The sequence below is a fragment of the Panulirus ornatus genome, chromosome 28, assembly GCF_036320965.1.
Source record: "Panulirus ornatus isolate Po-2019 chromosome 28, ASM3632096v1, whole genome shotgun sequence".
Lineage (NCBI taxonomy): Eukaryota > Metazoa > Arthropoda > Malacostraca > Decapoda > Palinuridae > Panulirus > Panulirus ornatus.
Genome location: NC_092251.1, coordinates 12,437,070 through 12,451,100, shown reverse-complemented (window position 1 = coordinate 12,451,100; position 14,031 = coordinate 12,437,070). Strand labels below are relative to the sequence as shown.

At 42.3% G+C, this 14,031-nt stretch overlaps 1 protein-coding gene across 6 annotated transcripts in view; it reads right to left on the bottom strand.

Annotated features, from left to right (window-relative positions):
* The window catches only part of LOC139757844 (uncharacterized), a 255,572-nt gene that overhangs the window by 165,904 nt on the left and 75,637 nt on the right, over nt 1–14,031 (bottom strand). The window lies entirely within an intron of this gene.

Here is a 14,031-nt window from a genome sequence, read left to right as displayed (position 1 = left end):
TAATATCTATTTCTAATATCATTATTACAATCATCATCACTTAGTCTACCCCACAGCAAAAAAGAAATCAAATACATTGCACTTTCTTAATCAAGACAAAAAAAATTCAAAATCAATTTCTAGAACAGCTTTAACATACTCATGCACCACTATCACATCAACGTCTAGCTCCATCTAACCGGCATCTGGCAAAAGAGTTGCATCACAAATGAAAAAATTTCCCTACACAGAAGGAATTCCAAATGACACATGAAACCATACAAAGTAATTCCTCAAAGCCTGCTTTATCACAGTAATCCAACATTATGGAGATACATGGCAACCCTACCGAACAGATGCCATCATTGCATCAGTTCCCTCACAGCAGCTATGACTTTAGTCTCCAATCTCTCATCCTCCATTATGCAGTGATATTCACCTGTCCAACTGTCTTTAAGTGTCCTATCTAACTGTCTTTAAAGTGTTTATAGAGATTTCACTGGTGCATCTTACAACATTTCACTAGTTTCACAAGTCATTTCACCATGAACTACTATTGTCTCACATCATTGCTCATCTGAACAAAGAATAAACATTCAATCCCTCCATAAAAGTAATGCAAAGAGTTGTCATAAAAGCATCACCATATCTTAGGATATTTAGCCTCTTTATTACACAAAAATAACACAAAATGTCTGTTAACATCATTACAATACCCCAGTACATACGTGCACATGGCCAGTATTCCATCATTGCTTTAGAAGATGACGAACTTGGTGATACCTTAACACAATATGAATCCAACTCTATGGATGATAATGATGACCCTGAATCTGACTGCAATAACTATATGCCCAATTCTGTTTTGCAAGCTTCTGGTCACTCTGCCTGGAGGAATGAGGATATTGCAGGAAAGACAAGTATCACCCTACAGAAAGACTTTTCCCCTGCTGCCTCTTCTCCCCATCCAGGACCAACTAGTGCACTGCAATTGCTAAGTGTAACCATTTACTTCTCATACCATCACTGCTACCCACCCTCCTACATCCCATGCTACTTTCTCAAGCATATAATATCACACCAATGAGAGAGAGAGAGAGAGAGAGAGAGAGAGAGAGAGAGAGAGAGAGAGAGAGAGAGAGAGAGAGAGAGGGGGGGGGGGGGAGACACAGAGAGGGAATATATATATTGTATTTTTAACTTTATTTATTTATTTATATATTATACTTTGTCGCTGTCTCCCGCGTTTGCGAGGTAGCGCAAGGAAACAGACGAAAGAAATGGCCCAACCCCCCCCCCATACACATGTATATACATACGTCCACACACGCAAATATACATACCTACACAGCTTTCCATGGTTTACCCCAGACGCTTCACATGCCCTGCTTCAATCCACTGACAGCACGTCAACCCCGGTATACCACATCGCTCCAATTCACTCTATTCCTTGCCCTCCTTTCACCCTCCTGCATGTTCAGGCCCCGATCACACAAAATCTTTTTCACTCCATCTTTCCACCTCCAATTTGGTCTCCCTCTTCTCCTCGTTCCCTCCACCTCCGACACATATATCCTCTTGGTCAATCTTTCCTCACTCATCCTCTCCATGTGCCCAAACCACTTCAAAACACCCTCTTCTGCTCTCTCAACCACGCTCTTTTTATTTCCACACATCTCTCTTACCCTTACGTTACTCACTCGATCAAACCACCTCACACCACACATTGTCCTCAAACATCTCATTTCCAGCACATCCATCCTCCTGCGCACAACTCTATCCATAGCCCACGCCTCGCAACCATACAACATTGTTGGAACCACTATTCCTTCAAACATACCCATTTTTGCTTTCCGAGATAATGTTCTCGACTTCCACACATTCTTCAAGGCCCCCAGGATTTTCGCCCCCTCCCCCACCCTATGATCCACTTCCGCTTCCATGGTTCCATCCGCTGCCAGATCCACTCCCAGATATCTAAAACACTTCACTTCCTCCAGTTTTTCTCCATTCAAACTCACCTCCCAATTGACTTGACCCTCAACCCTACTGTACCTAATAACCTTGCTCTTATTCACATTTACTCTTAACTTTCTTCTTCCACACACTTTTCCAAACTCAGTCACCAGCTTCTGCAGTTTCTCACATGAATCAGCCACCAGCGCTGTATCATCAGCGAACAACAACTGACTCACTTCCCAAGCTCTCTCATCCCCAACAGACTTCATACTTGCCCCTCTTTCCAAAACTCTTGCATTTACCTCCCTAACAACCCCATCCATAATCTTTATATATATATATATATATATATATATATATATATATATATTTTTTTTTTTTTCATACTATTCGCCATTTCCCGCATTAGCGAGGTAGCGCTAAGAACAGAGGACTGGGCCTTTGAGGGAATATCCTCACCTGGCCCCCTTCTCTGTTCCTTCTTTTAGAATAAAAAAAAAAAAAAAAAAAAAAAACAAGAGGGAAGGATTTCCAGCCCCCCGCTCCCTTCCCTTTTAGTCGCCTTCTACGACACGCAGGGAATACATGGGAAGTATTCTTTCTCCCCTATAAGTGAGTCAGTTGTTGTTCGCTGATGATACAGCGCTGGTGGCTGATTCATGTGAGAAACTGCAGAAGCTGGTGACTGAGTTTGGTAAAGTGTGTGGAAGAAGAAAGTTAAGAGTAAATGTGAATAAGAGCAAGGTTATTAGGTACAGTAGGGTTGAGGGTCAAGTCAATTGGGAGGTGAGTTTGAATGGAGAAAAACTGGAGGAAGTGAAGTGTTTTAGATATCTGGGAGTGGATCTGGCAGTGGATGGAACCATGGAAGCGGAAGTGGATCATAGGGTGGGGAAGGGGGCGAAAATTCTGGGGGCCTTGAAGAATGTGTGGAAGTCGAGAACATTATCTCGGAAAGCAAAAATGGGTATGTTTGAAGGAATAGTGGTTCCAACAATGTTCTATGGTTGCGAGGCGTGGGCTATGGATAGAGTTGTGCGCAGGAGGATGGATGTGCTGGAAATGAGATGTTTGAGGACAATGTGTGGTGTGAGGTGGTTTGATCGAGTGAGTAACGTAAGGGTAAGAGAGATGTGTGGAAATAAAAAGAGCGTGGTTGAGAGAGCAGAAGAGGGTGTTTTGAAGTGGTTTGGGCACATGGAGAGAAAGAGTGAGGAAATATTGACCAAGAGGATATATGTGTTGGAGGTGGAGGGAACGAGAAGAGGGAGACCAAATTGGAGGTGGAAAGATGGAGTGAAAAAGATTTTGTGTGATCGGGGCCTGAACATGCAGGAGGGTGAAAGGAGGGCAAGGAATAGAGTGAATTGGAGCGATGTGGTATACCGGGGTTGACGTGCTGTCAGTGGATTGAATCAAGGCATGTGAAGCATCTGGGGTAAACCATGGAAAGCTGTGTAGGTATGTATATTTGCATGTGTGGACGTATGTATATACATGTGTATGGGGGGGGGGTTGGGCCATTTCTTTCGTCTGTTTCCTTGCGCTACCTCGCAAACGCGGGAGACAGCGACAAGAATAATAAATATATAAAATAATATATATATATTATTTTTTTTTTTTGCTGTCTTCCGCGTTTGCGAGGTAGCGCAAGGAAACAGACGAAAGAAATGGCCCAACCCACCCCCATACACATGTATATACATACACGTCCACACACAAATATACATACCTACACAACTTTCCATGGTTTACCCCAGACGCTTCACATGCCCTGATTCAATCCACTGACAGCACGTCAACCCCGGTATACCACATCGCTCCAATTCACTCAATCCCTTGCCCTCCTTTCACCCTCCTGCATGTTCAGGCCCCGATCACACAAAATCTTTTTCACTCCATCTTTCCACCTCCAATTTGGTCTCCCTCTTCTCCTCGTTCCCTCCACCTCCGACACATATATCCTCTTGGTCAACCTTTCCTCACTCATTCTCTCCATGTGCCCAAACCATTTCAAAACACCCTCTTCTGCTCTCTCAACCACGCTCTTTTTATTTCCACACATCTCTCTTACCCTTACGTTACTTACTCGATCAAACCACCTCACACCACACATTGTCCTCATACATCTCATTTCCAGCACATCCATCCTCCTGCACACAACTCTATCCATAGCCCACTCCTCGCAACCATACAACATTGTTGGAACCACTATTCCTTCAAACATACCCATTTTTGCTTTCCGAGATAATGTTCTCGACTTCCACACATTCTTCAAGGCTCCCAGAATTTTCGCCCCCTCCCCCACCCTATGATGCACTTCCGCTTCCATGGTTCCATCCGCTGCCAGATCCACTCCCAGATATCTAAAACACTTCACTTCCTCCAGTTTTTCTCCATTCAAACTCACCTCCCAATTGACTTGACCCTCAACCCTACTGTACCTAATAACCTTGCTCTTATTCACATTTACTCTTAACTTTCTTCTTTCACACACTTTACCAAACTCAGTCACCAGCTTCTGCAGTTTCTCACATGAATCAGCCACCAGCGCTGTATCATCAGCGAACAACAACTGACTCATATATATATATATATATATATATATATATATATATATATATATATATATTTTTTATTATTATTTTGCTTTGTCGCTGTCTCCCGCGTTTGCAAGGTAGCGCAAGGAAACAGACGAAAGAAATGGCCCAACCCACCCCCATACACATGTATATACATACACGTCCACACATGCAAATATACATACCTATACATCTCAATGAACACATATATGTACACATACAGACATATACATATATAAAAATGTATATAATTCATACTGTCTGCCTTTATTTATTCCCATCGCCACCTCGCCACACATGGAATAACATCCTCCTCCCCCCTCATGCGTGCGAGGTAGCGCTAGGAAAAGACAACAAAGGCCCCATTCGTTCACACTCGGTCTCTAGCTGTCATGTAATAATTTTTGCAGGGAAATAGTGTAAATGACAGGGAGATGTATAAAAGAAAGAGGCAGGAGGTCAAGAGAAAGGTGCAAGACGTGAAAAAGAGAATAAATGAGAGTTCAGGTGAGAGAGAATCATTAAATTTTAGGGAGAATAAAAAATATTTGGAAGGAGGTAAGTAAAGTGAGTGAGACAAGAACAAATGGGAACATCGGTGAAGGGGGTTAATAGGAAGGTAATAACAAGTAGTGGTGATGTGAGGAGATGGAGTGAGCATTTTGAAGGTTTGTTAAATGCATTTGATGATAGAGTGGCAGATATAGGGTGTTTTGGTCAAGATGTTGTGCAAGGTGAGAGGGCCAGGGACAATGACTTGGTAAACAGAGAAGAGGTAGTGAAAGCTTTGCGGAAGATGAAAGCCGGCAAGGCGGTGGGTTTGGATGGTATTGCAGTGGAATTTATTAAAAAAGGGGGTGACTGTGTTGTTGACCGTTTGGTGAGGATATTCAATGTATATATGACTCATGGTGAAGTGCCTGAGGATTGGAAGAATACATGCATAGTGCCATTGTACAAAGGCAAAGGGGATAAAGGTGAGTTTAAATTACAAAGGTAAAAGTCTGTTGAGTATTCCCGGGAAATTATTTGGGAGGATATTGATTGAGAGGGTGAAGGCATGTATAGAGCATCAGATTGGGGAAGAGCAGTGTGGCTTCAGAAGTGGTGGAGGATGTGTGGATCAGGTGTTTGCTTTGAAGAATGTATGTGAGAAATACTTAGAAAAACAAATGGTTTTGTATGTAGCATTTATGGATCTGGAGAAGGCATAAGACAGAGTTGATAAAGATGCTCTGTGGAAGGTATTAAGAGTATATGGTGTGTAAGGCAAGTTGTTAGAAGCAGTGAAGTTTTTATCAAGAATGTAAGGCATGTGTACAAGTAGGAAGAGAGGCAAGTGATTGGTTCTCAGTGAATGTCGGTTTGCGGCAAGGGTGCATGATGTCTCCAGGGCTGTTTAATTTGTTTATGGATAGGGTTGTTAGGGATATGAGTGCAAGAGTTTAGGAGAGGGGGCAAGTATGCAGTCAGTTGTGGATGAGAGAGCTTGGGAAGTGAGTCAGTTGTTTGCTAATGATACAGCACTGGTGGCTGATTCATGTGAGAAACTGCAGAAGCTGGTGACTGAGTTTGGTAAAGTGTGTGAAAGAAGAAAGCTTAGAGAAAATGCGAATAAGAGCAAGGTTCTTAGGTAGAGTAGGGTTGAAGGACAAGTCAATTTGGAGGTATGTTTGAATGGAGAAAAACTGGAGGAAGTGAAGTGTTTTAGATATCTGGGAGTGGATTTGGCAGCGGATGGAACCATGGAAGCAGAAGTGAGTCACAGGGTGAAGGAGGGGGCGAAAGTTCTGGGAGTGTTGAAAAATGTGTGGAAGGTGAGAACATTATCTCAGAAAGCAAAAATGGTTATGTCTGAAGGAATAGTGGTTCCAACAATGTTATATGGATCTGAGGCATGGGCTATAGATAGGGTTGTGTGGAGAAGGGTGGATGTGTTGGAAATGAGATTTTTGAGGACAATATGAGCGGCGTGGTGATTTGATCGAGTAAGTAATGAAAGGGTAAGAGAGATGTGTGGTAATAAAAAGTGTGTGGTTGCGAGAGCAAAAGAGGGTGTATTGAAATGGTTTGGTCAAATGGAGAGAATAGTGAGGAAAGATTGACAAAGAGGATATGTGTGTCAGAGGTGAAAGGAATGAGAAGTGGGAGACCAAATTGGAGGTGGAAAGATGAAGTGAAAAAGATTTTTAGCAATCAGGGCCTGAACATGCAGGAGGGTGAAAAGCATGCAATGAATAGAGTGCATTGGAATGATGTGGTATACAGGGGTCGATGTGCTGTCAATGGATTGAACCAAGACATATGAAGCATCTGGGGTAAACCATGGAAAGTTGTGTGGGGCCTGGATGTGGAAAGGGAGCTGTGGTTTCAGTGAGAGCGTCAGTGAATGTGGCCTTCTTTTCTTAGCACTAGCTCACGCACATGTGGTAGGAGGGGGGGTGTCATTTCATGTGTGGCAGAGTGGCGATGGGAATGAATAGAGGCAGCAAGTATGAATTGTGTATATATGTACATGTCTGTGTATGTATATATATATATATATATATATAAATGTATACATTGAAATGTGTAGGTATGTATATGTGCGAGTGTGGACATGTATGTATACACATGTGTATGTGGGTGTGTTGGGCCATACTTTCATCTGTTTCCTTGCACTAATTCGCTAACACAGGAGACAGCAACAAAGTATAATAAAAAAATAATATGATATAATTTATTATACTTGACCCCTGACTCCTGCGTTACCAAGGTAGCACAAGGACACAGCCGAGAAATGGACCAACCCACCCACATATGCATGTATATACATAAACAATAACACACGCACATATACACACATACATTTCAACATATACATACATATACATACACATGCATAAACAAATATACATATGTACATATCCACCCTTCCTGCCTTCATCCATTCCCATCACCATCCCGCCACACATGAAATAGCATCCACCCCTTCAGCAAGGGTACGGCAGGAAAAAACAAAAAAGGCCTAATTCATTCACATTCAGTCTCTAGCTATCATGTTCAATGCACTAAAACCACAGCTCCCTTTCCATTTCCAGGCCCCACAGACCTTTCCATGGTTTACCCCAGACGCTTCACATGCTCTCGATCAATCCAATGACAGCACATCGACCCCGGTATACCACATCCTTCCAATTCACTCTATTCCTTCCACACCTTTCACCATCCTGTATGTTCAAGCCCCAATTGCTCGAAGTCTTTTTCACTCCATCCTTCCAACTCCAATTTGGTCTTCTGCTTCTCCTTCTTCCCTCCACCTCTGGCACATATATCTTGTCTGTCAATCTTTCCTCACTCATTCTCTCCATGCGTCCAAATCATTTCAACACACCCTCTTCTGCTATCTCAACCACACTCTTTTTAACACCATACATCTCTCTTACCCTTTCATTGCTTACTCGATCAAACCACCTCACACCACATATTGTCCTCAAACATGTCCAACACATCCACCCTCCTTCGTACAGCCCTATCTATAGCCCATGCCTCGCAACTATATAACACTTCTGGAACCACTTTTCCTTCAAACATACCCATTTTGCTCTCTGAGATAATGTTCTCACCTTCCACACATTCTTCAACACTCCCAGAACTTCACTCCCTCACTCATCCTGTGACTCACTTCTGCCTCCATTAACTTGTCCCTCAACCCTGCTGAACCTAATAACCTTGCTCGTATTCACACTTACTCTTAACTTTCTTCTTTAACACACTGTACTAAGCTCAAGTCACTAACCTCTGCAGTTTCTCACCCAAATCAGCCATCAGTGCTGTATCATCAGCGAACAACAACTGACTCACTTCCCATGCCCTCTCATCCACAACAAATTACATAGTTGCCCCTCTCTCCAAACTCTTGTATTCACCTCCCTAACAACCCCAACCATAAACAAATTAAACAACCAAGGAGACATCATGCACCCCTACCAAAAACTGACATTCACTGGGAACCAATCACTTTCCTCTCTTCCTACTTCTACACATGCCTTACATCCTTGTAAAAACTTTTCACTGCTTCTAGCAACTTACCTCCCACACCATATACTCTAAAGACCTTCCACAAAGCATCTCTATCAACCCTATCATATGCCTTCTCCAGATCCATAAATGCTACATACAAATCCATTTGTTTTTCTAAGTATTTCTCACATACATTCTTCAAAGCAAACACCTGATCCACACATCCTCTACCACTTCTAAAACCAAACTGCTCTTCCCCAATCTGGAGCTATGTACATGCCTTTACCCTCTCAATCAATACCCTCCCATATAATTTCCCAGGAATACTCAACAAACTTATGCCCTGTAATTAGTACACTCACCTTTATTCCCTTTGCCTTTGTGCAATGGCACTATGCATGAATTCCGCTAACCCTTAGGCACTTCACCATATTCCATAAATACAGTAAATATCCTTAACAATCAATCAACAACACAGTCACCCTCATTTCTGATACATTCCGCTGCAATACCATCCAAACCCACTACCTTGCCGGCTTAATCTTCAGCAAAGATTTCACCATCTCTTCTCTGCTAACCAAACCATTCCCTCCGACACTCTCACTTCACACACCATCCCGACCAAAACACCCTATATGTGCCACTCTATCATCAAACACATTCAACAAACCTTCAAAATGCTCACTCCATCTCCTCACTTCATCACTACTTGTTATTACCTCCCCATTTGCCCCCCTTCACTGATGTTCCCATTTGTCTTATGCACTTTATTCACCTCCTTCCAAAACATTTCATTCTACAAACAGTGAAAAGTTCTTATCAAGGAAGTAAGGCATGTGTACGAGTAGGAAGAGAGAAAAGTCATTAGTTCCCAGTGAATGTTGGTTTGTGGCAGGGGTGTGTGATGTCTCCAGGGTTGTTTAATTTGTTTATGGATGGGGTTGTTAGGGAGGTGAATGCAAGAGTTTTGGAGACAGGGGGAAATATGCAGTCTGTTGTGAATGAGAGAGCTTGGGAAGTGAGTACATTGTTGTTCGCTAATAATACAGCACTGGTGGTTGCTTCAAGTGAGAAACTGCAGAAGCTGGAGTTTGGTACAGCGTGTGAAAGAAGAAAGCTGAGAGTAAATGTGAATAAGAGCAAGGTATTAAGTACAGTAGGGTTGGGGGACAAGTCAATTGGGAGGTAAGTTTGAATGGAGAAAAACTGGAGGAAGTGAAGTGTTATAGATATCTGGTAGTGGATTTGGCAGCGGATGGAACCATGGAAGTAGAAGTGAGTCACAGGGTAGGGGAGGGGGTGAAAGTTCAGAGAGTATTGAAAATGTGTGGAAGGCGAGAACATTATCTCAGAAAGCAAAAATGGGTATGTTTGAAGGAATAGTGGTTCCAACAATGTTATATGGTTGTGAGGCGTGGGCTATAGATAGGGTTGTGCAGAGGAGGGTGGGCGTGTTGGAAATGAGATGTTTGAGGTCAATATATGGTGTGAGGTGGTTTGATTGAGTAAGTAATGAAAGGGTAAGAGAGATGTGTGGTAATAAAAAGAAAGTGGTGGAGAGCAGAAGAGGGTGTATTGAAATGGTTTGGTCACATGGAGAGAATGAGTGAGGATAGATTGACAAAGAGGATATACATGTCAGAGGTGGAGGGAACAAGAAGTGGGAGACCAAATTGGAGGTAGAAGGATGGAGTGAAAAATATTTTTAGCGATCAGGGCCTGAACATGCAGGAGGGTAAAAGACATACAAGGAATAGAGTGAATTGGAATGATGTGGTATGCCGGGGTCGACGTGCTGTCGATGGATTGAACAAGGGAATGTGAAGCGTCTGGGGTAAACCATGAAAAGTTTTGTGGGGCCTGGATGTAGAAAGGGAGCTGTGGTTTTGGTACATTATACATGACAGCTAGAGACTGGGTGTGAACAAATGTGTCCTTTGTTGTCTTTTCCTAGTGCTACCTCTTGCATATGAGGGAGGAGGGGGTTATCATTTCATGTGTTGCGGGGTGGCAATGGGAATGAATAATGGCAGCGAGTATGAATTATGTACATGTGTATATATGTATATGTCTGTGTATGTATATATATGTATACATTGAAATGTGTGGGTAAGTATATGTGTGGACGTGTAAATATATACATGTGTATGTGGGTGGGTTGGGCCATTCTTTCGTCTGTTTCTTGCACTACCTCGCTAAAACTAGAGACAGCGACAAAGTGAAATAAATCTATAAATGTAAATATATTTTTGTTGTACTTATTCGCTGTCTCCCGCGTTAGCAAGGTAGCGCAAGGAAACATACAAAAGAATAGCCCAACCCACCCACATACACATGTATATACATAAACGCCCACACACGCATATATACATACCTATACATTTCAACGTATACATACATATCCATACACAGACATATACACATATACACAAGTACTTATTCATACTTGCTGCCTTCATCCATTCCCGCTACAACCCCGCCACACATGAAATGGTAACCCCTCCCCCCACACACATGCGCGAGGTAGCACTAGGAAAAGACAAAAAAAAAAAAAAAAGGCCATTTTCATTTACACTCAGTCTCTAGTTGTCATGTATAATGCATCGAAACCACAGCTCCGTTTCCACATCCAGGCCCCACAGAACTTTCCATGGTTTACCACAGATGCTTCACATGCCCTGGTTCAATCCATTGACAGCATGTCGACCCCAGTATACCACATCGTTCCAATTCACTTTATTACTTGCATGCCTTTCACCCTTCTCTATGTTCAGGACCCGATTGCTCAAAATCTTTTTCAGTCCATCCTTCCACCTCCAATTTGGTCTCCCACTTCTCGTTCCCTCCACCTCTGACACATATATCTTCTTTGACAATCCTTCCTCACTCATTCTCTCCATGAGACCAAACCATTTCAAAACACCCTCTTCTGCTCTCTCAACCACACTATTTTTATTAACACACATCTCTCTTACCCTCTTATTACTTACTCAATCAAACCATCTCACACCACATATTGTCCAAACATCTCATTTCCAACATATCCACCCTCCTCAGCACAACCCTATCTATAGGCCATACCTTGCAACCATATTCACTACCATATTCACCTTATTTACTTATACTTGATCACCGTCTCACGCATCAAAGATGTTGCGCCAAGAAACTGACGAAGAGCGACCCATCCACTAATATACACAAATATATATATACATACATATCTCATACAAGCACATATACATCCCACGTATTCCCTGCATGTTGCAGAAGGCAACTACAAGGGGAGGGAGTGGGGGGCTGGAAATCCTCCCTTCCGTTTTTTAATTTTCCAAAAGAGGGAACAAAGAAGATGGCGAAGTGAGCATATTCCCTCTAAGGCTCAGTCCTCTTTTCTTAATCCTACCTCACTGATACGGGAAATAACAAATGTGTATGAAAAAAAACGTACACCCTCATCTGCTCTCTCAACCACACTCTTATTACCTCATCTCTCTTTACCCTTACATTACTTACCCAATCAAACCAACTCACATCACATACTGTCCTCAAACATTTCAATTCCAACACATCCACCCTCCTCCACACAACCCTATTCATAACCCATACCTTGCAACCATATAATATCGTTGAAACTACTATTCCTTCAAACACACCAATCTCTGCTCTCCGAGATAACGTTCTCACCTTCCACACATTCTTCAATACTACCAAAACCTTCACCCCGTCCCCCACCCTGTGACTCACTTCCTTTTCCATGGTTCCATTCGCTGCTAAGTCCACTCCCAGATATCTATAAAACACTTCACTTCCCCAGTTTTTCCCCTTTCAAACTTACATCCCAGTTGACTTGTCCCTCAACTCTTATTCACATTTACTCTCAACTTTCTCCTTACACACACTTTTCCAAACTCAGTCATCAACTTCTGCAGTTTCTCACTTGAATCAGCCATCAGTGCAGTATTATCAGCAAACAACAACCAACCCACTTCCCAGGCCCTCTCCTCCACAACAGACTGCAAACTCATCCCTCTCTCCAAAACCCTTGTCTTTACCTCCCTAACCACCTCATCCATAAACAAATTAAACAACCATGGAGACATCACACACCTCTGCCACAGATCAACCTTCACTGGGAACCAATCAATCTTCACTCTCCTCTTTCCCTACTTGTACACATGCCTTACACCCATGATAAAAACTTTTCACTATTTCTAGCAACTTACCTGCCACACCATAAAATCTTAACACCTTCCACAAAGCATATCTATCGACCCTATCATATGCCTTCTATAGATCCATAAATGCTGCATAAACATCATCTGTTTCTTTAAGGTTTTCTCACACACATTCTTCACAGTGTACACCTAATCTACACACCCTCAACCACTTCTGAAACCAAGCTGCTCTTTCCCAATCTGATGCTCTGTACATGCCATCACCCTCTCATACAATTTACCTGGAATATTCAACAAACTTATGCCTCTGTAGATTGAACTTTCACCTTTATCCCCTTTGTCTGTGTAAAATGGCACTATAAACGCACTCTACAATCCTCAGGCACTTCACCATGATCCACATATACAATGACTATCCTTACCAACCAATCAACAACACAGTCACCCCTTACCTTAATAAGATCAATTGCAATACCATTCAAACCCACCTTCTTGCCAGATTTCATTTTCCACAAAGGCTTTCACTACCTCTCCTCTCTTCACCAAACCACTCTCTCTGACTCAGTCACTTTGCACACCATCCCAACCAAAACACCCTGAATCTGCCACTCTAGCATTAAACACATTCAACATACCTTCAAAATACTCACTCCATCTACTCCTCACTTCATCACTACCTGTTATCACTTCCCCCTTGCCCCCTTCACCAATATTACCATTTATTCTCTTGTCTTACACACATTATTTACCTCCTTCCAAAACTTTTTTTAAGCTCCCTAAAGTTTAAAGATACTCTCTTAACCAAACTCATTTGCCCTCTTTTCAACCCTTGCGCCTTCCTCTTGACCTCCTACCAATTTCTCTTATATATCTCGCGGTCATTTGCGCTTCATTTGCGCTCCAAACGTTTTCACAAATTCCATTTCCTTTTAAATCTTTACTCTTTCCTTTACAAATTCAAACCAAAATATGAAAATTATCAATTACTCATATTCTTAAACTCCTTTAACCCAGGTTCAATTAGAAGCAATAGGTAAGAACATTAGATAGGAGCATTTCATAGTAGTAGTAGTTTGGAACATTACAGCAGAACATTAGGCAGACACATTAGGATGTAGTAGTTGCATGAACATTAGGTAGGAGCCTCTGTGAGGTAGTAGTTGGCAGGCAACCATTAACAGAGGAGGTATATTACTAGCACTACCCACCTGGATGTCAGAAGGGTAAGTGGCCATGAGCCACCAATTCAATAGTTGTCAAGCTGCACTCCTCTGACCTAGGTAGCTGTCTTTTCTTTCTGCATCACCCTATGTGGACATACAATCTATCCTTGT